The sequence below is a fragment of the Lactuca sativa genome, chromosome 2, assembly GCF_002870075.4.
Source record: "Lactuca sativa cultivar Salinas chromosome 2, Lsat_Salinas_v11, whole genome shotgun sequence".
Classification (NCBI taxonomy): Eukaryota; Viridiplantae; Streptophyta; class Magnoliopsida; order Asterales; family Asteraceae; genus Lactuca; species Lactuca sativa.
Window position 1 is genome coordinate 7,140,215 of NC_056624.2, and position 27,078 is coordinate 7,167,292.

Here is a 27,078-nt window from a genome sequence, read left to right on the forward strand (position 1 = left end):
AACAATACGTATTGAATTTCTTAAGTTCATATTTCTAATACCTAATACTTTGATAATCTTTTATCAAGCTTCTTAGTCTTATACACCTTTGCCTTAGATAGCTCATATGTGTGTCTAAACAATTCAGACTAATTGCCAAATCTCACAATTTGAATCATGGAAAGGGATACCGTGACCATAATCGAATTAGAGAATACAATTTCACAATCACTATCTTCTTAAAATCTCTCTTAGTGAAAGCATTTCCTCACAGTCATTTTCATGAAGGAGGGGATCTTATGACACTTTGATTTTAACGGTGTATGTGTTCCTATCCATGCGAATTTGTCAAAACAAAAGTTTGCGACAAATCCAAACTCATATGGACCGAACACTCGTAGTTTTGATTTGTTGCCTTATGGTAACACGAGTGTCCACCATGTCTTCCAAGTAGTTAAGCAGCTCACCCTTTCCTATCAATGTACTTTTCATTGATCAAGGTTCTTGCCTTTTATGCATTCAAATGAGAACTCATAGAACTCATATGCATAATTAACTCAACCAGAATGGCACAGAAACAAAAAGTGTCAACACGATAGGTTGTAGACCTCAACTCGTGTGCTAGTGATGATCGATTAGGTTTATTCTTGGTTAGTTCTTGAACCTTTTCAAGACCATTAACACTCCCACTGACTCCTTGACATATAAGATTCTCTTGTCAATAAACATTTCTTGACAAACAAATATTCAAGAGTTAGTGTAGCCTTTACCAAGATAAAACACTTTACAAAATTGGTCCTAGTTGGTCTTTGTCTTATCCCAGACATCACAACTTACCAATTCCAAATGTGCAAGAATAAGAGAAACCTTTTTCTAAATTCTACATTTGATGAATGTTATAAACCTTCTTAAGACTTGTCACTCAATGTCATAATCTAAGACTTGTTTTGGAATGAAGTATGATTGACTTTTTGATTTAACCATTTCTTCAATTCTTGATTCCTCTTCTTAGACATGAAATTGCACTAAGACTCACTTAGAGGATAAATTGAGATATGGTTCTTAATCATTAAGACATGTCATAAAACATAATAAAAGGAACTCTCACTTCTTCTTAGAATAGAGAAACTTTTATCTTTCTGCCTACTTGATTCTTCTGATTCGTTCTCCTAGTGATTAAAACTCTTTCAATCAATTCAGAATTACACTTAATCTTATAAGTATGATCATATTTACTAAACCCTTAGTAAATCATGATGAATATCTTTATCACTCTTGTGGTGGACTTGAACAACACACAACTCTGTGTACTCGATCTCCTAGTCCTTCACTCGACACTTTGTCAACAAATTAGTCTAAATTTCCCAAATGTTAAAGTTTTCATTCATCATACAATACTTGTTGCATGATTCCAAGTTCCTGTCCACTTGAAACTTGGATGATGCGAAACTCTCCTTATTTGGTAAATTCTTGACTTCCACAATTAACATAATTTAGAATCACATCCATTCGTTGTAGAAATATGCAAACATCAATTTTTCATAACGATTTCATTGCAGGGAACTAAATAAATAAATACGTCAAACAAAAATTTATTTTATTCATAAAAACAGCGGAAAACATTTGTCCTTACAACGCAAAATCAACTGAAAAACTATGTAATCAAATATTCCTAACAACTCTATCATAACTTTCTAAGCTCAAAATCTAATCTTCAAATCCATGTGATCGAGATCCATCTCTTCGTGATCAGACTCATCTTGCTTTTCCATCAGGCTTCCTCTCTTTTCACTGATCCTGGAAAACATTCAAATGCAATCTTATCACATTATGTATTAAGAATCAATGAATAGGAACTTAATGGAGTTAGATAGTGGATTTTACCTGAAGCACATCCATACTCCTTGACTCTCCCATCTTCTGGATTCTTCAGGCTCTTAGGGCAGACTTGTATCCAACGCCCTTTCACTTGGCAGCAAACGCAGGTCAGTTCTCCTAGAACGTTCTCGGAAGCATGGTTGGTTGACTTTCCCAACAAATATGTTCCATTGCTTTGCCAAATCATTTCTGATTCAGCAGCAATGAGCATGTAAGTTTGGTCAATGAGGTTTGCGTCATGATCCATCATATAATACTTTCTCTTGAACTCATTATATGATTCAGGGAGTGACTGTAGATCCCATTCTACAACCAACTTATCAGGGAATGACACACCCAACATAATCAACCTATCGATGTGTGATTTCATTCCTAGAACGTGGGCACACACGGGCTTACCATCTTCATGTTTCATTGCCAGTAGGGCTTTAGTGACATTTAACCTTTCAATTCTTCGATCTTGTGGGTTAGGGAGAACAACGGGAGGAGGAGGAGGAAGTGAAATCAAACTAGTCCACCTTGATTCTTCACTTGAATAGCGGAACAACTTATTTTCAGCAGGAACACCTTTTCCTTGAAATTTGGGAAGACCATGATTGTCATACTTTGACATCTACAAAACGAGAGAAAATAAATTCAAGTTAGTTGCTTTATTGAGTCCTTATTAAATCACCCAAATGATATACTAAGGCTAGGACCCAACACAATATTCCACAACTCGGGAGAGGGATGTCGTAACCCAAATTGCAGAACATTTGAAGGTAAGTGAATGACGATTCACTAATTTTCCACCATGAAAAACGAAAAACAGATTAAGTTTTAAATGTATTGAAAACTCCTAGATCATTTGAGATTCATTGAACTTTTCAATGACATGTTTAAATCTCGATATGCCCCTCTAGTTTGTGACTGGGATGCCGAGGATCACAAAGCGGGTGTGAACAACCATGCAAATCTACATGGTGCCCCCACATGTTACAGTCACCTATTCGATGTGACGGTTAACCACACACGCTCCACCGAACTATGACAAACATTGAGTCACCCTTTGCTACCTTTGCTTAGAACCATTTAGTGTGTCGGTTAACAACACACGCTCCACTAACGTCTTCGCAAGGGCACAAAGTGTAATTTCATGGAATTACATCAATTCACTTTTGCCTAAAGTAACTAAGATTGAGAATTTTGTAAAAAAAAACTTTTAGTTACTTTATACTTCATTATACTTTTAATGGAAGGTTTGTGTCCTATCCTACCCATTCGGTTAACGACCCTCCACTAGTCAAGAGTGCGGTGGGTAAGAGTGGATACCCATTCAATCGCCATTTTATAGGCAATTTCCTTAAACACCCCTTATAGACAAGCTTCAAGAATGAGGCCTACCAACGGTAAGACTGACTTTTACTCATACATATATATAATATTAGACTTTCAATGTTATATATAGTATATGGTATATTTTACACTTTTAAAATACTAGTTGGTCTAATTTAAAAATTATATCTTTAATTTAATTAAATGTAAACCAAAAACTCTATGGATTTATTAAATCTCTTTTAATTTTACACCTTAATTAATTAATAAAACCATAAGGGTGAGATTTGAACTTTTCAAAACAATATTAGGGTTTTAGAATTTAACATCTCTAAATTAACTTTTAATCAACTTTTAAATTCCAAAACTTGAGGGCAAGTTTTGAAACATTTCAAAACATTAGGGTTTAGAATTTAAATATTTCAAAATCAAACCTTTTAATCAAAAATTTAAATTCCAAGACTTGAGGGCAAGTTTGAAACTTTTCAAAACACAAAGGATCAAATAGCAAATAATTTAAATTAAACAATTAATTTAATGATTATCTAAATTTGACCTAAAATCAATTTCTTGCAAGATAAGTTACCCAATTAATACAACTAATCAAACTTTAATCATATAAGGAAGTTATTATCTAATCAATTGGTAATTATCTTTTGTTTAATCAAGGATATACTAAAAAATATGTTTAAAATCGGATTTTAATGACCCAAAATAGTTAAGGCAAGTATCCATGAGTAAAACAGCAAGAAATCCCGAAACTGCCTCCTTTTGACGCTCGAACTCGCAGAGTTCCTCTATGGACTCGCCGAGTTGGAGCCAACTCACTGAGTCCACATTGGAACTCGCTGAGTTCAGCAGTCAGGGAGCCAAAAAAATTGATTTTGCAACAAGAATGAATATGCTAGGCATCAATACAATAGAAACCAATCAAGGCTCTGATACCACTGATGGGTTTTGGTTATAAGAACATCCTATGTGCCATACAAACCCTAATGCTTAGATCTAGGTTTCTCTATTGTACATGCAATTCATCCAAGACTTTAAACCCTAGATCTAGCATGTGATAATCAATATTAACATATCAATGGGTTTAAGATATTACCTTGATTGTTATGTAGCAATAACAATCTCAAACCCTCCTTGTAATGACTTTAGAAAGCTTAGAGTCACAAATGTCACTCCTCTAATGGTTCACAAACACCAAGAGCAAGAGGATGAAGAATGAGAAGAGAAGAGACACCCAAAAACGTGTAGAAACCCTAAGGATTCAGTTGCCCATGTTTTTGGTGCCCAAGGGGTCCTTAAATAGTGAGGGTATCAGGGTTATCTAACAAGGAAAACCTAATTTGGATGCTTAGGCCCTAAGCAACCCATGGACTCCCTCCTTAGAGGCCTTGGACGATTTCTAATGGGTTTCCCCCATAAAATTCTTGCACTCCATCTTCTATGGAGTCCATTAGCCTAATATTCAACTATCACACAATTGACAGTTCTAGTCCCATTCATTTAATTAATGTCTTTTAGCCACAAAATTAATTCTTATTAATTATTGACTAATATTAATTAAACAATATAATTTCTCCTTTAATATATTATTCTAATAATATATTAATAAATCATAATTAATCCTTTCTCTCCATAATTCATCCTATCAAGTTGCTTTGGTGAAGGCAACCCAAAAGGACCATGCACCATCGGGTCAAGTACATACCAAAATAGTTATGGACTTAGACACTAATCCAAAACAGATATGGCTAACACATTCAGGACGAGTTCTTTCCCCGAGGGATGGAAGGTTATATTTGCTTCTTGCCTTTTGAAGGATCGGGCACGGGATTGGTGGGAGGAGGTAGGTCGTGACGTCGGTGATGATGCAGTTGATGTAATGTCTTGGGATGATTTTTCGACTAGGTTCCGAGCAGAGTTTTCACCAGTGATTGAGGTGCAGCAGTCGGCGCGAGAGTTTCTAGATCTTCGCCAGACTACTAAAACTATGGCAAAGATCACTACCAAGTTCTAGGAGAGGGTTCTATTGGTTTTGTGATATACAACAGACGAGGAGATAAAGAAGGTAAGGTATCATGATATGTTACGGGATAACATCAGGGATTTTGTGAGTATATTAGGGTGTGATACCCTGAATGGTATGATTTCTAGATCCTAGGAATGGGAGATCGATTTGGAGCACCTTGGGAAGAGGGGGTCAGATCAGGTGCAGGTGGTGGGGGGTCCCAGGATGAGACCCAAGACTTCTTAGCAACGTTTGAGAGGCCAGCGGGGTTGGGGACAGTGCGGAACGTGCGAGAAACTACACGATGAATTTTGTCGTTCTAGGGGTTTAGGTTGCTACAAGTGTGGCAGGGTTGGTCACGTCAACAAAGATTGTCCTCGAGGGGCAATCTCGTTATGTTTTCACTATGATTAGGTGGACCACAAGAAGGTCAACTGTCTGATGTTGAAGGGAGGAGCACTGAGTGTGTCTGCTCTAGCTACTTTGAGGATCACCGATGGACGATAGGGTGGGGCAGAAGCCCCATCAAAGAGGAGTTGGGTTTTGCAGTGTCAGGCAAGGGAGGTCAGGACTCCAGCATGCGACATTGCGGGTATATATCTCTTGCTTTCTTTTCGTTTTATCAGTATTTATGTTGTTGGAATCTTGCATTGGTTTGGCTAAGCGTATCTTTGGTTTACTTCTCTGCTTATGTTTAGGTTATATTTTCAAGGAATGTTATATGCCATTTGCATGCCATAAATCATTAGTGGTGTAGTACGGGGTCGTTTCTCATATAGCGGGTTCCAAGTGTTGGGTTGTTATTTTGGTTTGTAGCCGAGATCGGTTCCAAGGCATTGTGTGGAAGGTTTATAGTTCAGGATTCAGCGGGCTAGTTATCTAGTATCTTTATGATTCGGGGTTTTTAGCGATTATGATTGGTTGGCTTTTGGGGGGGTGCCTAGGGAAGTGGTCTATGGCTAAGGTTTTGGTCTAAGCATCTATGCTTTGGACCTCAAGATTGAGTGTGGTATCATTTTAAATCATTCAGGGTTATTAGTTTTGATGGGATTTGGGAAGTGTTCATCTGGTTCTCATGAGTAGAGCAGTCTTTGGGTTGGTTAATGGTAGAACCCTTACATTGGTAAGCGTCGCTTGTCGGCAGATCAATCATTAGAGGGTAAGAGGGATTGGGAACCCTTCTATTCTCGTGTGATGTAAGAGCTTAGTCGAATCGAAGTGGGGGGGGGGGGATCATTCAGGTATGCTGGATGAACAATGTATACATGTTTTACTTGATTTAAACTATATATGTATTTTATACCTATGATTATGATGGGTAAAGATGGGTAGATGATATAGATGATGAAATAAAATAATGAGAGACCTCGATGTTTAAGCTAATTCAATCATCTAGCGCAGTATAGATGACAACCACGGGCTATTCTAGACAGTCTAGTATAACTCTAGTAGGCTCGCAACCTATAGGTGTTTTTGAACTACGTATTCACCAGGAGTACTCCATCCCCCTCATGGTTGCCTTTTTGACATAAATTGTTGAGGAATCCCCTAAGCATTGTTTTTGATCATGATGATAATCCTTAGGCTAGGTCCCTTTAATTAGATGCTTTAGGGACAAAAAGTGAGGATAACGGGAATGTGTAATTGGGTTGAATGATTTGACGAAATTAATAAACTTAATTATTGTGGGTTGAAAACCCTATATGCTTACCAGGCTCCCAAGCCTGACCCACTCAGTTTTTTGTATTACATGTAGTGGAAATAGAGCACATGAGTGATGATCTGATGAGAGATCAATGGATTATAGGCCTTTAGAATAATAGATGTTGTAAGGCCTGTATTATTTCTATTTATGTTTATGTAATGTATTGACAATGACATCCTAATGTTTTTAATTAATTGAAAATACATTTCTTTGGAAATGCTTTGATAAATTACTTATCATATTTTTGGGAACAAATTCCGCAACATATTTCTTCAAAAGGATAATCTGGTTTTTAAATAAAGCATAAACAAATCGGTCTTTTCTGGCCGTGAAATTAGGGATGTCACGATTTTCATTATACATGTGAGGGCACATGATGTATGATTGTTATAAATATAGTAATAATACAATATATTAAATTTAAATATTTTTATGTTATATCTTTATTTCTTTAATATTCAAATTTAATTCTCTATTAAATAATACTTAAAGTTAAATATTCAATTTTAAACTCTTATTCAAATAATATTTACTTCAAGAGGTAACCTTGTCAACCAAGAAACAGATACGAAAAATAAAACGCAGAAACGCCAAAAACGCACCACATCGGATTAGGACGCGTCGTGTCCCTCTAGCTTTTAGATTTTTCAATTTTCGATCTTAATAGCAGTGTATATAATCTAAAAGCTAAACGCTATGATATGCTTTTCAGTTTTTATAGCATCAATACACTCTATAAAGGCAGCGGAAACAAACAAATTTTACCTAAATATACATGCACCCTAGGATCTAGGTTTTGCTAATATTAGCAACCTGCTTTGAGATCGAACAAAATAAAGGTAAGAACACTAACATTTTGAACTTATGATTAAGACCATGTGATTGACAACTCTTTCAAAAGGATGAAGGACACAAGTAGAATCCCTCTAATGTAGTCAGACCCAAGACTCCAAGAAGTAGAACAAGGAAACCCTATGAAGGAATAAGTCGAAAATTCCATAACCCTAGAGAGGGGTTATAATTTTTAGCCCGATGGAGATATAGGAGAAAGGGTGAGTGAAAACTGAGAGTTAGGAAGCCCTTGGATTTAATCCCATGTCTCCTGTATATAAGCTCCAACCAAAATATTTAAGTCAATCAGATTCCTAAGAATAATCTGTATCCTTAGCGGAGCGTACCTTATCCTAGGATAGATCCTAGATTTCATTCATACATATCTTCAAAAAGGCTTCTGGAATATTCCAATAAATCTGTAGGGATTAATTAATATTCGAGCCTTTTAATTAATTAAAACTATTTAACTAGTTACCAGAACAATTTCCAATTAATTTATTAATTCATAACAAATTAACAACTTATTTTTCTCCATTTCCTTATTTCTAATTGTGTCATGACACCAACTCAAAAGGACATTGTTATTATTTAGAAATATTACAAATAGTTAATGACCTTGGACACTATCTCTAACAATAAATAAATTAAATAGACAATCGAACATATGATTCTACCCAAAAGCAATATATCAAACAAGAACCATGTAATATGTAAGATCTGTGCTAGTCAATTTAGAGACGATAAGCATCAAAAATGAATTTTGAATAGAAGATTATTTAGAATGAATAATCTTAACCAAGTCATAGTATATGTTACAATGGTTCCGTACATATAAAGAACGCCGAAATCCGAGTTATAACGAAGAAGTTATGGCCCATCGAAGTTCTACGGCAAAACCGGCACGACACCAGGAGACGTAAATAGTGAATTTACAATAGAAGACTTTTTAGCCTTAGATATCTAAATTAAAGTTGTAATATACGTTAAACCGAGAGTGTGCATAAAAAGAACGTCAAAATATGACTTCGTATGAGGAAGTTATGATTTTTCTAAGATTTGGCATAGCAGTGCACAACCCGAAATTCGAATTTTAGATCGGTCGATTTTTGGCCGACGCAACCTAAACAAGAATCGAATATCTCATTAATAGTAGTGCAACGGCAAAAAAAGACATATGAAAACGGACGTTAGATGAAGAAGTTATGAATTTTTAACGGACTTTTCCTGTCCCGGCCTGTTAAAAATATAACTTTAAAAATAAAGTCAAAATTAGCTGATGGAGTCTAAATGAAAGTTGTAGAGTACGTCTCTACCTACGCGTGGATAGAAACAGCGTAAAAAACGGAGTTCATATGAGCAAATTACAAATTATAATAGCATATTTACGTATTAAAATAAAGTGTATATCATATATATATATATATATATATATATATATATATATATATATATATATATATATATATATATATATATATATAAATGTAGATATCATTACAAAGGTATCGACGATGCAGTCATTATAAGACTAATGTTGAGTACTTTCGACATTAGTTTAGTACAAATATCGTTAAATCTATTTAAAATAGTATTATGAAGGAGTGTTTAGTTGTTTATATAACTATAAGGTCATTAAGTAATTATGGATGGTAGTTTTTGTAAATTCAATTACTATAAATAAGAGCCTCTAACGCTCATATTTCTTGCACCATTCTCATGATTCAAGAGTCTTTCTCTTCTTATCCCCCGAGCATTTCGGTCCCTCGTAATTCGACTTCTCTTTAGTTTTAGTATAGTAAGGTGAGCGCTGAAGCGCTGCACGAATCTTTCCTAGAAAGATTCAGCGACGAAGTTTTGCCCCTGTAGAGCCCGACTCCTAGCTAAAACCCCCTTGTAATAAGTTATGCTTACCCTATTTTAATATAGCTTATATTTAAAATTAGTATTGTTATTATGAACTTATAACAAATATTTGGGCTATTATTATGACTTATATAAGTGTCGTTATAATATCTTTTTAACTACTCGCGGTACGGGGAATCTAGTTTAAAGGGTCGTATAGGGTTGTTGGATTTCAGAAGTGCTATATGCCAAAATGGTCCCGCCCTCCGGTGTTTTATGTCTTTCCCCTGTTTGTACATAGTGGTTAGAAAATATTGTTTGAACGCTTATATAATAATAATAATAATAATAATAATAATAATAATAATAATAATTAGTCACGGTAAATATTAGACTAAAATCTAGTGGTAATAATACTAGGTTTCGTCGAAGGAAATTATTTTTAAGAAGCGAAACGCTGTCTGAGTTCGGAATCACCACCTTAACAAGTGAGTGCATAGTTACTTTCATCTTACACATAGACATGAAGTATTTTAATATAAATTGCGTGCTATGTGTGCATCTTGTCTGAGTACTTGTTGTCTATGCTGAATGGAAGATTTTATACATGTTTTAAATGATTTAAATTGTATATGTATTTTATATTTACAAAATATGTTGGGTAAAACATGGGTAGATGAAATATAAATTGAATGTTGAGATAAGAGGTGTTATAGACCATGAGATAAGGGTGAGAGGTGAACAATGAGAGAAGCCTTTACCCAAGCGTGGCCCCGTCATCTAGTAGAGTATGGATGACAACGACGGACTATTCTAGACAGTCTAGTGGAACACTAGCAGACTCGCAACCTATAGGTGTTGTGAACGATATGTTCACCCGATGTACTCTAAACCTTGGTGATCATGCAGACTTGGTGCCTAAACCTTGACGATCATGTATACTTGGTGCCTAAACCCTGGCGACCATGCAGACTTGGTGCCTAAACCCTGGCGACTACGCAGACTTAGTACTCGTTGTGTAAACTGTGGCAACGATAGACTTCGTGTCAATTCCTTAGGATGATCCTTAGGGATGAATGAATGAGGAATAGCTGATTCTTAGGGTAGATCCTTAAGAATAAAGAAGATAATGGGGATGAGTAATTGGGTTGATTGTTTGATGTTTAAACATAATAATTATATTATTGTGGGTTGAAAACCCTATGTACTCACCAGGTTTCCCAACTTGACCAACTCGGTTTATTTGTATCACAGGTGTCTATATAAAGTTACATTGCACTGAGGTATTAAGGAGATATAATCACTAGTGATAATGAATGTAAGTTCTGTTTATGCTTATGTTTCTGTATTGACGATAACATCCCAATGTTTTAAAATGAATAAAAATACATTTCTTCAAAAATGATTTGATAACGTATTTATCATGTTTTTCTAGGAACAAATTCCACAACATTTTTATTAGAAGAGGTGCTCTGATCTTTATAAAGCATAAACAAAACCGGTCTTTTCTGGCCATAAAAATGGGGATGTCACATAATAAGCCTAGACCAGAGTTCTAAGGTTATCCAATTTAAACTACATATAATCCTTACGGCATTCACTTAACAATAAACCAATTATACCAATACTCATCCAATCATGACACATAACGGTATCATGCAATCAACCAATCACATACATAACAAAGACCAACCTAGTCTATTAGAATATTCATACCCTAAAAATACATATATTTTTATCATACAACAGATATACAATGTCACATGTGGTACAATGAGAAAACTCACTTGAGCCAAAAAAAAATCTCAATATCAGCCTTTATAAATGAAACTACTAATGCGAATTGTCTAAATAAAAAAGATAGAACTTAGTCTACATCTTAAATCCCTCAAAGTTTAACCAAAAGTCAAACTGGTCAAAAGTCAACGGTCAGCGGTCAATAGACGATGACCCAACTTCTTCCGGTTACATTGTGAGCACAAGGCGACAATTTTTTTTTTGAATTACATCTAACCTCCGCATCACAACCCCTTAATGGCCGCGTCACGATTTCTAGTCTAATGCACTTATTCCATTAAGTTCTTAATCCTTTCCAAGAGAAGTTCCAACTTACAAATTTGAATAATTTCAGTGACTTAATAGATAAAGTTTCCAACATTATCCATTCTAATGGCTAGATCTTTCCCAATCTAAAACCTTAACTTGATTAAGCCATTAAAAATCCATAACTTTGTGCATGATTGAAAAAGGATACATGCACACTCATTTGTCTTCTTCCTATAAGTCAGAAACATGTCCATTTGCAGAGTTCCTAAGTTGCTTAAAATCCAAGAGCATGAAGTCAAAATGACCACAAGTGATCAAAAACCCACAGGGATCTATATCTATGCGTAAACTCCAATAAAGCAGGGATCTTTGATGCTTAAAATTCTTATACAATGTCTAGAAGGTGGAGACTTCAGTTGGACAAAGCTTCTCCAAGCACCGACGGTCTTCTTCGACAAGGGACTCCAAACATTCTCACAAGGCTCACCAATACACATAAAGGCTAGGGTTTTAATTTCAGATAGAATGGAGGTTGAGAATAGAGCAAACCCTAAACATCATATTACTCAACTATGGCTCAAGGCACAAGATCTATGGTTTTGGGCTGTGACGGCTTCACGTATTGACAACCATAAGGCTGTGTCGATATTTAATAATGTGCCATACGCTTCACAACCATTTAGTAGCCGCTTCGCGACCCACAAAACCTAAACTAACTCAACTTAAAGAAGGTCAAGAGACAACTCACAAACCATAAACGGGTGTTACACAAAAGTAACAAGTTAACATATGTATTTTGTAAATAATAATAATAAAGAGTAAATATATACAAAATAAAAATAATATTACCTTTTTAATTTATTTTCCGTAAAAGTATTATTTAAATGACTTTCGCTTATTTTACATTCTTAATCGGTCAAAACAACCATTTTAACCTCAAAGAGTAAACAAAATCATTTGTTGTAAAAAACGCCAAATGCCCTTCACTGTTTGACACTCACCTCCCATGAAGCCCATCGATATTCACAATTCTGGAACCTTTCATAATCCCCATAGTCACCGACCTCCTCTTGTGCCACTGTAACTACAACCACCGCCCTCAGCATTTTCCCAAGGCTTCAACCATCGACATCGAAACTCTCAAAGAGGATTATGAGAGTTATTATTTCGTCACAGGTAAACAATATCCGTGTATATTTGCAATTCCTTTGAGAAGTTCAAATTTGGTATCGCATTTGGTGTTAAGAAGCTATATCCCATTTGAGGATACTAGTTGGGTTCTGTGAGGATGATGGTCATCTGGGATTGTGTATTTGGCATAAATTAGTTAGGATTTATGGGGAATCTAGGGTTTTTCTCATATGGCGTCTAACGTCATCTTGAAGTTGTATGCTGAAGAAAGGCCGATAGGTTTATAATAATCCCTTGCTGATCTCATTTATTGAAACATGTATATATACAAATACAAGAACCGAATCCTTATAATAAGGAAAGAATCAAATACAATAATCTAAATATATACACTATATTAGTTTATTGACTAATATGCCCCCTCAGTATGATCTGGAGCTTTGCGAACGTTCAGACTGGATCGAAAGCTTTCAAATAAGATTTTGGGAAGGCCATTCATAAAAATATCGGCATATTGGTATTCAGCTGGGATATGGAAAACCTTAACCTCGCCAAGTCTCACTTTTTCCCGAACAAAATGTATGTCTAATTCGACATGTTTGGTACGTTGGTGTTGAATCGGGTTGGCGGAAAGATAGACGGAAGATACATTGTCATAATAAATCAATGTGGCTTGTCGTATAGGAACATGAAGTTCTAAAAGAAGGTTCCTGACATAGCTAGTTTCAGCAACAGCATTAGCCATGCCTCGATATTCTGCCTCTGCACTAGATCTCGTGATAGTTGCTTGGCGCTTCGCTGACCATGATATCAAATTATCACCCAAAAACACACAGTAGCCTGAAGTGGATCTGCGAGAGTCTGGACATCCTCCCCAATTGGCACTGTGTACGCCGTAAGCTTTAGTGATCGGTTAGCTCGAAAATAAAGGCCATGATGGATGGTTCCTTTTAGGTAACGTAATATGCGTTTTAGGAACTGTAGATGTGATTCGCACGGCGCATGCATGAATAGACAAACTTGTTGAAATGCATAAGTAAGATCCGAGTGCGTGAATATACGGTATTGAAGTGCACCGGCTAAGCTACGATAAAGAGATTCGTCAGTTAAGGGAGCCCCCAAGTCAGCACTTAGTTAGGATCCGTTTTCTACCGGTGTGGAGGCGGGTTTGCAGTTTGACATATTTGCTCTTTCAAGAATCTCGTTAGTGTACATTTCCTGTGATAGAAAAAGACCCGACGAAGTGCGTTTAGCGGTAACCCCAAGGAAGTGTTTTAACATACCAAGATCTGTCATTGCAAATTCCGTGGACAAAAGATTGGTGATTCTTTGCAAGAGTTTACCATTAGATTCAGTAAGAATCAAGTCATTGACGTATAAGAGAAGATATGCAGTGGCATTCCCTTTGTTGAATATGAATAATGAATGGTCGGAAACGCTTCGTTTGAAACCCTTTGATGTAACAAAAGTTGCAAATCGGGTGTACCAAGTCCGAGGTGCTTGCTTTAGTCCATATAATGATTTTCGTAACCTGCACACATAAGTTGGTTTTGACTGGTCCACAAATCCTGGTGGTTGGTGCATAAACACCGTCTCATTAAGATCCCCATGTAAAAAAGCATTTTTAACATCTAATTGTTTGACGGGCCAGTTATGAGAGACGGCAAGGCTAAGAACTGTCTGAATAGTTGTGGGTTTAACTACTGGACTGAAGGTGTCATCACAATCGAGGCCCACTTTTTGAGATTTCCCATTTACGACCAAACGCGCCTTGTATTGTTCAAGAGAGCCATCCGAGTGATATTTATGGTGATATAGCCACATGCAACATATTACATTTGCGTTAGTTGGGCGTGGGATAAGCTCCCACGTTTGATTTTGTTGCAAGGCTTGGTATTCAATGGTCATAGCGTTATGCCAATTTAGGTCGTTAAGAGCAATGTGGGGAGATTTTTGTATAGGGGATATGGGTGGTTAAGAATCAGTGTGAAGGTTTAAGGGTTTTCGTGGCTTAAAAATATCACTTTGGGATCGGGTGGCCATTGTGTGGCGAGAGACATGTGGGGCGGCAGGTGGAGGAGGGGGGGTAGGATGTTCGGATGTCACAACTAGAAATTTTTATGCCTTGTAAACTACAACAACTAAGTCAAATTGTGAATCAAAGACATGAGAACATGTATGAAGCATACTCTATAACAACAAAATTTCAATCAAACACCCCATGCAAACAATACGAATAGTCGTTAAACAATTGGAAACCCTAGAAGTTTTTGTTTAAGTCCATTTTTGGACTAGGACTTCTTTATTGGGCCCAAAGGACCAATAAGCTTCCAATTTGGCTACCTTGGGCTTAGAACTCTTAAATGGGCTCTAATTGGACCTACTCTCATTCATTTTAACATTTTGGGCCATATTGGGCCTAGAATGAAATAAGACACCTTAATGGACCTCATTGGGCCATAACTAACCTAATTAGCCCTAATGGGCCATAAGAATCATATTTATATTTATTTGGGCCATGAATTACTCTAAAAGGGCCAATGGGGCGAAAACCATTAACTTGGACTCCATATTATGGACTTAAACAAAAGGGCCCAAATTTCCATCTCTCTTCCTTATCTCTCGGCCCAAACTACAAACCCAAGAGGAGAGGGTTGACTTTACTTGCCACCTCATTTTTATATGGAGGATATCTAAGCTTTTGCACTTCAAACATTCATGCAATCTCATCTTCCCATGCAAGCACTTCTTTTCTTCTCCCTCTCTCTCTTGCTCTCGGCTGACTTCAAGCACACACACACACATTTCACTCATTTTTCTCTCAAGAAACTCTCTCATTTCTCCTCCATAATTTCGATATCTAAGGAGCTTTCAAGAAGATATCTCCACAAATTCTTCACCTAAGGTAAGATCAAGTTTGGATCTATGATCTAGGTACTTTGTTTTATCAAAATCTCCTTCTAATCTATGTAAAAATCTTGATCACTCTCCTAGAAACCCTCTAAGTTCGAAATCTTCCAAGGAGAGGTACTAAGGCCAAATTTTCTTCTCACTTTCTTCCAAAAGCCGAAACTACACCCAAAGGTGAGCTTCATACCCCCTATTTTTCGGTTTTTATAAGTTTTATGGGGGAGAATACAAGCAAATGTGTAGATCTATGAGTATATGTATGCTTTGTGTGATTTCTATGCTTATATATATATATATATATATATATATATATATATATATATATATATATATATGATCTTATGTGATTGTGGTGTTGGTACTAGTCAAAAAGAACTTAGAAACCGAGATCTACAATATGTTGAATGAAATAAGTATAACTTATATTATTTCACACAAATCAAGTCTAGAAAAATAACCAAGTTGGTTACTATGAACATCTTTGGGCTTAAAACCCATTTTTGGGCTCAAAATGCTAAAAATACAAAACTAAAGGGCCCAAAATGACAAAATACAAATTCTGAAGGTTGAGATGAGTCAAAACAGTTTCTAATATGTATTTTCTGAAAATTTACACTTTTGAAGGGTCAAAATGTGAATTTTTAAAGCCAAAAATGGACTTTTCGGCCTAATATAGCCCCAAATTGCGAGATTTTTAATTTGGAGGGGCTGAAACTGCACATTTCTGTAAAACAGGGGACTACTAGTGTACCAAGTCCATTTCAAGGGTTAAAAATGCTTTTCAAATTTAAAAGGGACCAAAGATGCAAAATTTTTCCATTTTGGGTCAAAATTGTAAAAATTGCGAAAATGGAGGTTGCAACCGAGAAAATTTCATTTTGTGGAACTAAAACTGTTTATCAAGTAAATTTGGGCTGAAAAATATCTTTTCAACAAGTTTTGATACTAAAGTGTCAAGAAAAATGGTTTAAGGACTAAAATGGAAATTCTTTTATATAAAGGGTTAAAAGTGTAAATTTATCCAAGAAGGGGTTTCAAAAGGAAATATTCTAATGTTTAAAACAATAAATCCTTTAAGATAAAATACGAGTACCACGACTACCGGCGAAACGTAATACACCTTTAATACCAAAATCGTTACCAAACGAATTGATTCGGTCTCGAATCAATAACGAATCAAAAATCAATAAACAATGATACTTCAATACACACGCGGAAATTTACGAGAAGTCAATACACACGTGGGAATTCACAAGAAGTCAATACACCATCTTGGGGCCCGAAAGTTTCAAATCGTGCTTGTTGGGCCTAGCTAACCCAATGATATGATCTTTAGGCCCGAAGGAAACACGCTTACATGTTGTTGGGTCTTATACGACCTAATTCCGTGTAAAAGGACTTTCAATAGCTTTTGTGCTGTTGGGCCCCAAGGGTCCTTTGGTACTGCTAGTGAAGTCAAATGCGAGTCGGGCCAAGGGCCTTTCGCATTCACGATAGCCTTGAACGACTCATGGAAATAACGAGGGCTTCGCACCCTCTTTTCTCCTAGGTTGTGGGGCTATGAGAAGTCAGGGTGGTTGGATTAAGTGAGTAGTACGGACGACGCCTAAGGGATCATTTGTACAGTTGTAAGCTAGTCATTTTCATTAATGCGTGATTATAACAACTCACAACCCATAATTAATCCAATGTCACCTGGAATTATCGAATACAAACGTCGCAACGGCATAACAATGTATAAAATGCGTAATTTAAAGTATTAGGAAAACATTGGGTTTTCCTAGGGATTTCAACAGTTACACCTATGTGATGCATACCAAGTCTAACAATTATTCACGCTTATAGAAATAAACAAGCATACTTACGGATCTTCACACTTTTTCTTACATGCAATAATCTTTTCAGAAAATATCGGATTTTCTGGTGGTTTTCAAAATAATAAAAATCATTACTTTTCAAACATTACTTATGAACTCACCAACATTTCATATGTTGACGTTTTTCCAAAGTACTTGTATTCTCAGGTAACAGGTAAATCGAAGAAAATGTACCCAGTGATATCATGATGTTTTGTTTAATTAATATCGAACAGTTTATGTTTTGGAATTGTAATGTGTAAAAACAATGTACTGAATGTAAACACTGATGGTTGTAATATTTCAATGCATGGTGACGAATGATGTTATGATTCATGTATATTCATTGTGATGGTATTCAATTGAGTCACAATAGCCCTCGGACGTTTCCGCTGTCTGGTTTGGGGGTGTGACATCGGGACTGGTGGAAGGGGAAGGAGTGGTTGTAGGTGGTATAGATGAAGGGGTAGGAGATGTCGTAGGCGGTGGAGATGGTGGCGTGGAGGAAGGGTGGCGGAAGGAGTGATTGGTGTAGGTAGGAAAATATCGAAAATGTGAGGAGAGGGAGAGATGTTAGTGTTTGATGGGTTGGAGTGGTGAGACTGATACGACAATGATTTTTCATTGAAGGTAACATGCTGAGAAAGAAACACTCTACCCGTGGAGAGTTCAAGGCATCGGTAACCTCGGTAGTTAGGTGGGTACCCGAGGAAGATACAAAGAGTGGAGCGAGGGTCAAGTTTGTGTGTTCTATTTGCGGAGCGGTTTGGATAACAAGCACATCCAAAGGTGCGCAAGTGATCGTAGGTGGGGTGTCGGTGGTAAAGGGAGAATGTAGGAGTGCGAAGGTGAATAGTTTTGGTTGGAAGGATGTTATGGAGGTAAGCGCTGTGTGAAGTGCCTCGACCCAAAAGGAAGGAGGGAGAGACGCATGAGTGAGCAACGCCAGGATAATTTCATTGAGGTGTCGAATCATACGTTCGGCTTTTCCATTTTGGGGAGATGTTTGAGGACACGAGAATCGGAAATGTAAGTCGTGTGATGAAGCAAAAGTGTGAAATGGAGTGTTATCAAATTCGCCACCCATGTAACATTGAAAAGATTTGATTTTAGCATTAAATTGGGTGAGTATGTAAGAATGAAATTGTTTGAACTTGATGAACATTTCAGACTTATATTTTAAAGGAAAGACCCATACGTATTGTGTGAAACTATCAATAAGAACCATGTAATACTTGTAACCCAAGTTATTAGGGACGGGTGAAGTCCATAAATCACAATGGATGATGTCAAACGGTAGCAACGTAGTAAATTTAGAATCAAAAAATGGTAGGCGTTTGTGCTTAGAAATTTGACAAGAACTGCAAACATTATTCAAACGACTAGTCTTATTACATGGAATGGAAGTATTAAAAAGAAGAAGATCTAAAATATTATCGCCAGGGTGTCCAAGGTGATTGTGCCATAAGTCCAAACTGGAAGTTGAAATCAAAATTGTTGCTGACTGTGCAATTGATGTGACAGGGTATAGTTCGCCACAACTATTGTGCCGAGAAAGGATCCTCCCAGTCGTCAAATCCTTCACAGAAAAACCGTATGGATCAAACTCAACAGAAACATAATTATCAGATGTGAATTTTCTAACAGAGATGAGGTTTTTAATGATTTGAGGTGCTAACAGGACATTTTTCAAAATGGTCGAGTGATTAGGAAGAGAAAGAGTGGCATTATCGGACCCTTTGATAGGGATGCTATGACCATGAATATGACATGTTTGTAATGGATTGGAAATTATACCTTTGTTACTAGTGACGTGCGAAGTTGCCTCGGTGTCCATGAACCATTGTGATTGATCTGGAGTGTTTAAGGTCATCGTGTGCAGAGCTTCTCCAAGAGTTGTGGGGTCCAGCGAGTTTGTTTCAGCCAGATGGGCTGATTGTTGTTTGGCTTGGCTTGGCTGATGAGCTGAATGATCAGGTCTATACTGCTGCTGATATGGGTGTCTGTAATTCCATGGGTAGGCCCAACCTTGTTGAGCAGGAAAAGGACATGGTGGTGGAGCGTATGCAGCCCAATACGGGTATGGAGCATTACCCAGAGGTACACCTGGATTCTTGATGTTGTGATTACTAGAATGAGCACCGCAACCACGAGTGTTATTTCTGCCACGACCACGATTACCTGTGTTGATAGGGCGGCGATTCTGGTTTGATCGGGGTCGACGATTCTGGTGTGGAGGAGTTGGTTCATCAGCTATGTCGATGTGTGTAGCAACAAGGGCTCCACCGAAAGAGTTTCCGGTTGTGTTATTGCTCTCAGGACTGGATTGGCGATGTTGTTCAAGTTGAAGCATGCTACATGTTGTGTCCCATGTTGGGAGGCTTTGGTTGATAAAAGAAGCCACATTATCAAATTCAGAGGGTAAGCCATGTACCAGTTGAAGTACAAGACAATTTTCTGTTACCGGGCTTTCAACATCGTCGAGTTGTGTAGCCAAATCCTTGAGGCGTTGACATTATTCTTCCAATGATGACATGGCTGAGAGTTTGAGGTTGTTGAACTCATGTTCCACAGTTGCTTGAAACATCCCGAAAATACAACCCAAAAAAATTGTTTTAAACATTACTAAAACCATGAAATTAATCACCATATAATAAAAACCACAATCGCATGTCTCAAATGTAAAAGCGAATGTATCAAATCACTGATGCCAAAACATATCAAAACATCCGAATAAAAACTCCCAGGATAAACTGAAGTTGTGGTGCGTGCCATGCCATCATCCCGAGCTCTTCCCCTTACTTGCGGAAGTACCTGAAACCAAAAATTTAAAGTGTAAGCACAAAGCGTAGTGAGCTTCCCCCAACTACCACATACCATACAATAATACAAATAACACATATTGGGCCCCGCCCACTGCATTAGGCCCCGCCCGGCATCAGACCATAGTCTGGAATAGCTTTGGCCCCGCCCGGCATCGAACCGAAGTCCGGAATAACTTGGGCCCCGCCCACTGCATCGAGCCCCGCCCGACATCGGACCGAAGTCCAGAATAACTTAGGTATAACATATCATAAACATATAGCATAATCACATACTGTATCGGGCTTGCCCGACAAAACATGCATGAGTCACGAAGACATCAAGCATACATTCTACTGCTATCTAAACCGGCCGGCATCGTGGCCATAGATCCGTTCCTACTGGAAGAGAACTCACCTCGTAACGCTAGCTGCTGAGATGCTAAATTTGAAACTGCCTGACTGCTGCTCCGAAACTCCCCAGCTACAAATTCCATAGACACTAAATCAGATACTGATAACTGTTCTCATGGTAAAATGACTAATTTACCCCTGGTCAAAGTCAACCTTCTGGTCAAAGTCAACAGTTGACTGGACTCGCCGAGTTGGGCTGCCAACTCGCCGAGTCCCTAACACCTTTTCTAATCCTCTACTTGCTTCAACTCGACGGGTTCTTCTTCCAAATTAACGTCGAATCTAACTTCATCCAACTTGCCGAGTTGTATGAACAACTCGTCGAGTTCTTCTTCATCATATGAACACGTCCAGACTATGACTCGTCGGGTTGTATGAACAACTCATCAAGTCTGTTCTTAAGGCAATAAGATTGCCTTGGACTCGCCGAGTCACGGCGTGGACTCACCGAGTCTCCTGCATGTCACTTCTATACAGTCGATTCTAGTCGGTCTCAGTGCATCCAATTCATAGATCTGGGCTTCTAGGGCTGGTTTTGCATGTAAAGTTTCCAACTTTACATGCATGCACACGAGAATGGGGCTAAGACACCAAAATCATCCGACACTAAGCACTTAGGGTTTGGAACAAGGCTATATTTGCATAAAGTTAGTTATATTGAGTTCCTAGAGCTCAATAACATCCAGATCTATGGTCTCCATCCTAAGGAGAGCTCAAATCTCGAGTTTGAATCATATAAAGCTCCAAAAGAGACATGAACAAGCATAAGAGAGGGTTTAATGGAATAATAAGCAAGGTAATAACTTTATTACCAGAATATGAAGCAGATGGAAGTTATATTCTGGATCTCCTTTCTCTTCTATTGATCTTCTTTTCCTTTCTTCTCTTCTACAACTCCCAAGCTATCACAAAACACTCAAGCTTAACAATGGGGTTTAGGGTTTTCCAAAGAAATGCTCTAAAGGTGTTGGGAGGCTGGGGTGGGAGGCTATAATGACATTTAAATAGGGTACAAACCTAAATCCAGACTAGAGGACTCACCGAGTTCGGGATACAAACTCTTCGAGTCGCCTACTAAAGACGCGTGAAATTCCCGTCTCTACTCGACGAGTCGGGATACTAACTCGTCGAGTTCCTCTTAAGGAAGGAAAAATACTATATTTAAATTACATACTAGAAATGGGGCGTTACACTGCTGCACGAGATCCCTTATTGTTAAGGAAGATTGATGATAGTTTCTTCCATGCTTCATATGATGTGGTGCCAGGTTCAATATACGAACTAGAAGATTATCAGAAAGTGTACTGTATATCCACTGGAGAACTATAGCATCGATTTCAGACCATGATTTGTATGTTGCATCATTGACTTTAGGAGCTGCAGTTCCATCAATGTGATGCAGAACTTTGTATCCTTTTGCATGAAGCTTGAATAACTTCACCCAACAAGAATAGGTAACCTTGATGCCATCAAGTATACGGACCTTATGTTGGATATTGGTGACAATGTACACCGGGTGAAGTGTTGGCTTTGTGCTGCTTTCTGGTTGTTTAGTGTTTGGCATATCTGTCGTGACAGAGGATGCGGCTGGTAGTGATTTTTAGAGTTTTGAGCCTTAGCTCTGATACCATAAAGGTTTATAATAATCCCATGCTGAACTCGTTTATTGAAACATGTATATATACAAATACAAGAACTGAATCCTTATAATAAGGAAAGAATCAAATACAATAATCTAAATATATACACTATATTATTTTATTGACTAATAGAATGCACTCTACGTGTACGATGAAATGTTTAGTTTGGGATGTATTTTCAAGCTCTATTGAACAATTTTCTGATTTTTAATTATTTCTTTAGAAGATGATGAACTTGAGCATAATTGGATTTTTAGTGTTGATCAGTTTGGACCTGTTATGAGGGGTAGGTATAAACACTTTTTACTTATGCTATTTAGTAATTAGTTTATAGTTTATACTATCTAGTATCATTAATTTTCATCTTATGTATAGACGGAGTTGATCGGGTATATCGTTACATTTGGACTTTTACACTACACCACAACTTTTCCAATACAACTTAATTTGCTTTCCATGTACTATAACTATATTCTGGAGAAGTATTGTTTTGATGCCTAGGAATATGATTTTTTTCATTTGTCTATTAGGATTCCATTTGGCATAGGAACCATATGTTTATAAGAAAAGAGAGTGAATAACATTTTTAACCATATGGTTTAACATGTTTAAGTCACATACATTGATTGCACATGTAAGTCAATTTATGCAACAAAGTAGTTTTTTAGACAGAATATGCATTATTCAACTATGTTCCATTTTTTTATCAATTCCTACAACAATGTTTCGCTTTCATTACAAATTTATGCAACTGACATAAAGTATGCAACATTGATCATTACGCAACTTCAAATAAATGACCAAAGGTTTGAAGATGCTGAAGAAATGGAAAGCAACAACAACAATTGTGGTTGACAATGATCATATTCATGTTACGTACTTAAAATCAACTTGACAGGTAATGTCTTTTAATCCAACTAAGCCAGCCACCACAAATTCCATGTCATCATATGGTACAACAGTATGTCAACAAAAACATGCACAAAGTGATCAATTAAACAATGAATGAATATATAATGTTTCTTTTCGTCAAATAATTTCTACTTTCGTGGCTTTTTCAAAATTGATGCATCAAAAATCAGATGATATGCATACATGTTCTGTTTCTCAAATAGGTTTCGAATAATCAATAGATGGCACATAGTCATGGGCATAATTGTCACTTATTTGGGTTTTGTGAACAATTGTTAACTCAAAATTATCATGAGATAGATTCATTGAAGGTGGCAATCACTACTACAAAAAAGAGCCTTATCGACGGCCAAAACCGTCGGTAATCCGTCGCTAATGCTCTTTACCGCCGGAATTGTAACACACCAAAATCCGTCGGTATATTCTTGTCGCTAATTGTTTGTAACGGATTTCCGACGGCTATGGCTAATTTTTAGTGACGGATTTTTCCGTCGGAAATAGTAACGAATCACCAACAGAATATATTTTGCAACGACGGAACTTGTTTGCAACGGATTACTGACGAAAAAATTTATTAACGGATTGCCAACAGAATCTAAAATAACTTACTAACAGGTTACGACGAAATTTGGAATAACTTTCCAACAGATTACCGACGGAATCTCGAAATGACTACAATTTTTTTTGTAACAGATTAGCGACGGATTTTGGCATTATAAAAAAATTTACAAATTAATGAAGAAATTAAAAACTAAAAATAATTACATATTCAACACAAAGTTTTTAAACATATATTATATCTACATTTTAAAACCAACAAATATAAAAGTAAATCCATAAATTTCAATCATTTGACATGCATAAAATCTATTAATTTCAATCCATATTGTCAAATATTGTCAAAAACCAACAGAGCATTCCTTCTTGATTAGCTTATGGATTCCACACTTATCATTAAGAGTTGTTAGCTAGTGAGATATTTATATATTGTCAAATACAATAAATGCCCTCAAATATTACCTTTTATCTTCCGGTGAATTGCTTCATAAGATCATTCATTTTTCCAAGAAGACGGCTTTCCATGTCCTCTCGTAATTTCACCTCACTATCAAAATTGGCTTCTATTTCCTCCCGTTTCTTCACTTCTCGTTCCAACATGCTCTCTAATTCATTTATCTGTAATATGGTCCAACACACATATAATTAGTATAAAATAGAGAAGGAAATAGCAACATACTTTACTATTTTTATCATAATATAGACACATACCTTCTTTTGAGATAAGGCATAATCATGGGATGATGAGTCACACTTGTAAGGTGACCTCAGCATTCTCATGGTTCATCAGCTTCATCACTCTCTCTTTTGCTTTCAGATCAGTCACAATCCCACATCCAGCTGGATGGTACTGAATAAATTGCGACAGGTCATAGCACGCAACCGCAAGCGGCCGTGGGTCCCCGGAAGTTTCCAGAATAGCCAGCAGCACATAAAGTGTCTATATAGTAGATAAAAAAACGATACGTTAATTAAATTATCCAAAAATAATAATTGAAAAAGATTAAATAAATAAAAAACTTGGAAATCATTTTCTTCAAAGTTTGTGATATTGTCATGCCAGAAAATAGGATCTTTGTTTGTGCATTGGAGACCAGTCAAGGAGACCCAGAAGGACTTCTTGTTTGTACTTATCAAAAGAACTTAATTTCTTTATGTTGTCTTTCAGACCTTCTTCCAGATTATTTAAAGCCTCCAACAGATCCTACGATTATAATAATCATTCAAAAGTAGTTATTATTCCACCGTTTTGGTTCTTCAAGTTTCAATGTTATGAATTTTTAGTTATATCAATTAAATTTCTGACCTCATCACTCCATGCTTGAGCTTTCAAGCTTTGAACAATTTGTGGAAGTCCAAGATCCACCATTTGAGCTCCAAAGCTTCCTTTTCACAGCAAGTTCTTGAAAGTCAACACTATCAACCTCACAACCTGAGAATTTAATAATTAATTAATTAATTAGGATTCCAAATAAAATATATATGGAAGGGTAAAGTTAAGGGGTAGTAGAACCTTTTCTTTGGTTGAACCTTTGACCAATTCCAACAATCTTGGAAGGGCTCTAGATGTAGCCAAGTATTCAATTGTAGGCTCATAGTATGACAGAAGCCAAACACACAGGCATGTTTCATACAGAAGCTGTTTGTTTAATCACAAAACACAAGTCAGTAATTGGAATTCATGATTCCATTCCATTCTTTTTTATTAATAATACCCAATGGAATTGGAATTCAAGATTCCATTCTATATGGACCCAATTGCATGGTTATTAAATTTCGCTATTATGAAGAATGGTGGAAGGAGTTCGATTTCGTTCTTTGTTTTTTATTAAAAGACCAAAATACCCTTGTAGGTTACCCGAATTGACTGTTGAGTGGATGCTGGAGAAATTAGTGGCACAAGAAGTTTGACTCCATCTGCTTGAACAAATGAAGACCTAACAACAGGCTCCTTCAACAAAGTTGCTAAGCAGTTGACTGAAGCTGGAATTCTACGTGTAGGATGTGAAGGCTTCTTCAGATGTAAAAGTAATCCAGAACTATTTCAATTTGTTTTAAGTGTTTTTCTACTTATAGACATTATAATATAGTTCATAACAAACCTCAATACAAAGCCATTCCTCCAATCCTTTCAAAACATCATCACTTGCAGTGATTTTCTTCTTTGAGTCCATGGCTTTTCCATTTGAAAATAGAAATTAATATGAATTAAAAGAATAACATTTAATAAAAGAAACCCTTTTGTAATTTGTATTGTGAGTGTTTGTTTAGATACCTCACTATAGAAGTGAGTATCTTGGAGCTCTTCTCTTGTATAAACCAGCTACCTTTCCATAACAATCTGTAGTGCAGACATAGCTAAAGTGACCATGAAAAAGCTAACTCAAGGAATGGCTCAGCAAAACAAGACAATGGCGACTGCCATATCTGATGAGGAAAAGGCTATTGTTGTGAGTTTATTTTATTTTATTTTAAATATTATTATTATTATTACTTTCTTGTCTGAATTTCAAGCCTTATTTTGATCTGTAGAAAACCCAAAAGCAGAGTGCCACAACAGGTTTACGTACATGCAACAACATTTTGGCAATGACACAGGTAACTTGATAAAAATACCTAATTATAGCATTGTACTTTTGATTTTTCTTCTATTAAAAAGCACAATGCTGGAATTGGAACAAAAATCAGTAAAAGTTAGTATTTTAACTCTCTATTATTTTTTAATAATATATTATAAACATATCTTGTGATATTTTTAATAATATTTTGGTTTTGTAACTCCAGCCACTCCATGCAAAGTCACCATCATTTATTGGAGATAAAAGAATTAACTTATCCTGGAAAGAAGCTGTCAAAACTGCAGCACCATCAAATAATGCAACTGGGTATGTTTCTTAATAACTCTTCATTTTAAAATTACCTATTTCTCCTTTCTTGACAGAATTGTAATTTGAGATTCCGTTCCATTGTTTTGTTTGATTGCCAAATGGATGGAATTCAATTCCGTCAAAATCCTTCCATTCCTAATGGAGGATGGAAGGAATTCAATTTTACCTTCTATTTCTCTATTAAAAGACCAAATTACCCTCATTATATATATATATATATATATACTAAAAGACTAAATTACCCTCAGAGTGAAATGCCCTGCTAATAGGACAAACGGTTCCCGAAACTATACAAACAAACGGGGTCGTGGAGGTGGTGGCGGAGGTGGCGGAAACCAGCTAGTTAACAGGGCATT

The 27,078-nt window shown here is 36.6% G+C and overlaps 1 pseudogene; it reads right to left on the reverse strand.

Moving 5' to 3' along the window:
* Nucleotides 1–24,012: 24,012 nt before the first annotated feature.
* On the reverse strand, nt 24,013–26,008 carry LOC111917401 (V-type proton ATPase subunit H-like; annotated as a pseudogene).
* Nucleotides 26,009–27,078: the final 1,070 nt, after the last annotated feature.